The sequence below is a fragment of the Nanorana parkeri genome, unplaced genomic scaffold (genome assembly GCF_000935625.1).
Source record: "Nanorana parkeri isolate BGI_ZX_2015 unplaced genomic scaffold, ASM93562v1 scaffold385, whole genome shotgun sequence".
In the NCBI taxonomy this organism is placed as follows: domain Eukaryota; kingdom Metazoa; phylum Chordata; class Amphibia; order Anura; family Dicroglossidae; genus Nanorana; species Nanorana parkeri.
In genome coordinates this window covers 1047405-1050404 of record NW_017306653.1, presented here as the reverse complement: position 1 = coordinate 1050404, position 3000 = coordinate 1047405, and positions in this window count along the sequence as shown.

The following is a 3000-nucleotide window of genomic DNA, read 5'->3' as shown; positions in this document are numbered from 1 at the left end:
GCCAGCACCCCCCTTCCTCCCCCAACCCCCACTTCCCCAGAACGTGCATCACCCAGGGCCGGATTTCAATTTCGGGCACTTGTAGGCACAAATAGAAATCTGTTCAGCCTGAGCTGGGGCCCTTACCTGCTGCGGTACCTACCGACTTTCATATACGCAGCACCTGGGTCCTTCTCCTACCTTTGCCGAAGCCAACAGTTCCTGTAAGCGGCTCCGGTCTTGGAGAAGGAGGGTGTTACCTCCTTGCTACTGCTACTCTATGGAGGGCGCCTGTACTGCCTAATGGTAAATCCGGCCCTGGCACCACCACAACCATCATCCGCCATCACACACCCCCCAACCACTCACCCTGGCCCTTATGCAGCAATAGGTCTAGGGGCACCCCTGAATAACCCCAGGAATCTCTTTATAAAGTGGTAATGGATTTCTTTGCTGACTGGCGAAATGGACGGGGAGGGGGCGGGCACAGCTGGCTCTGCCTCTGGATAGGCAGAGCCAGCTGTCAATCCCGCAGCTAGGTGGATCCAGACGGAATTGTCGGGATCTGTCCCGGCTGCGGCGACTCAGTATACCGCGAGCTACAGCTTTGGGTTGGGAGAACGCTAGTTTGTGTTCTCCCGTGACCCTGAGGAGAACTTTGGGTAAAAGCCCTGACCCCATAGTTCTCCTTTTAAATATCTAAAAGTCCCATGATCCTTTGTGCACGTCTGTAGAGAAGACCTGGGGCAGTTGAGGTTGTACATGTCGGGGTGCTGTGGCAAACAATCCTGTAGAGCAGGAGTGGGCAACTCCGGCCCTCCAGCTGTTGTGGAACTACAAGTCCCATGAGGCATTGGAAGACTGACCGTAACAGGCATAAATCCCTGAGGCTTTTTGGGATTTGTAGTTGAAGCACAGCTGGAGGGCAAGAGTTGCCCACCTGTGCTGCAGACTGATATGGGCATGCCCAGCTGACCACTTTGCGGTGTCGCCCTATTACAGGGAGTGACTAGTGGAATATATTCAGCTCACAATTGTAAAGTAAAATTGTAAGTGGAAAGGAAGCCCCATTACTGATATTAAGTCTACATGATTATATAAAATATACAGCAACAGTATCGTTCAGAAAAGCTCCACCATTTTATTAATAAAACTCATTTTAAACATTCTTAAGCTCCAATCAGTGACTTTGCCTAGTCAGAGATGATGTCATTGGTCTGCTGCAGGCAGGAGGAAGCATTTCCTCAGTCTCCTCTCACCCAATGATCAAACTGCAACTTTGTAGCAAGTCACAAAGTTTTGCAGCACAGACGCCAGGATTTCCACAACTGTCATCTGTGAGCTGGTGTTCTGTTGGGTTTGCCGACCTATGTAACTTGCATGGCCACGTCTCCTGAACACCACAATTTGCGCATGCGCTGGATGAAAAACGCACACAAGAGACAAAAAAGCCTATATATGTTCTAGGCACATGTGCGAATACGTCATAAAGGTCCCCATCTTCGCATTGGTTGACTCTTCGCCTGAGTTCGTCACACCCCCTTTGTGTGACCCACTGGGTTACTCAGTCTCTCTAGTGTGACCCATTGGGTCACTCATGTTGAATGTGTTATCAGAGCGCATGCGTGCACATGTGCATTAGCAAATTTTGTTGGAGGCGTGGCCATGCACATTACGTAGGTCAACAAATATGATGGAACACCGGCATCTCAGTCCAGGGCGTATATTGGGGACCCTGGAGGATGCCTGAACAAAGATGTCTCCGTCCTTCTGGCTGGCATCTCTGTCCATGAGGTAGATGGCGATCCTGCGTGATGCACTAACAAAAATGGCGCTGTCCTTCTGGAGAGAAAAGCAGATAAAGGCATCATCAGGGGGAGTACCGTGATCTCTGTGAGAGGTGATAAATACCTGGAAGTCTTATACAGGTACATTACTGAGCATGTATGTGGTAAATGTAAAAACATACACTGAGTGGCCAGATTATTATGACCACCTGACATTTGTAGGTAAATTAGCTATAATTTGGCGCTGAAGTTGCTAGAGGGCCAGACCATTATAAATAGGGAATCAGGTTGTTTACCACGACAGTAGAAGTGATTTGTTCTGAAGATACGGGGAAACAACACGATTTAACAGCCTTTGAACGTGGGATGATTGTTGGCGCTCGGAGCCATGGAGCGAGTATCAGCAAAACAACAGAATTTGTTAAATGTTCAAGAGCAGCTGTTGTTAAAGTGTTTAAAGACCGGACTGTCAGCCGAAAATCTGGGTCTGAAGGTGCGAATTGTGGCCGTCAGCGACTAGTCAATGTTAGGGCAGAACGGAGAGTGGCAAGACTGGTACAAGACAACAGAAGAGCAACAGTGCCGTGTCAGATTCCGCGCATCACCTTTCAACATCTCGTGGAGTCACGAGGCGGCCCAACGAAGTACTGATGGGGTGGTCATAATAATCTGGCCACTCAGTGTATATACAATGCTAGATCCACTTTAAGGGGCAAACCATCATCACTCAAAGGCAAGAGAATACATCTTTTTGACTGCTTGGGTTTAGATGAACTTTAACAGTTTGGAGGGAGTCCATAATGATGCAATACAATTTCAATAAAAGAGGGTTAGGAGGGCCCTGCACGTAAGAGCTTACAATCTAGTAGCTTATCCACAGGATGCCAAACGTATTATCGGATAGTAAAGTCAGAATGTTTTTAAGCTATTGTAAATGCTTACTAAGTCACTTACAATGGATGCTGCTGCTTGATGTGTAAAAGATTTAACTTCCTGCAGAATCAGCTAGTCCCCTGAGCACTGGTCCTGATATCCTGTTTTCGGGTGGTTCCTATGAAGCCACCCTTGTGTGTGCTAGTAAGCTGTGTGTGTCTCCACAAACACATAGACACAGCAAGGCCAGACACTCCTCTGCTCCCTGTTCCTTGTAACCACTTCCTTCTCTAAGCTACTAGATGGACAGTTGCTGGAGTCTGCTCTGTGCCTTGTGATCTCATACTGGACAGGAAGTTCA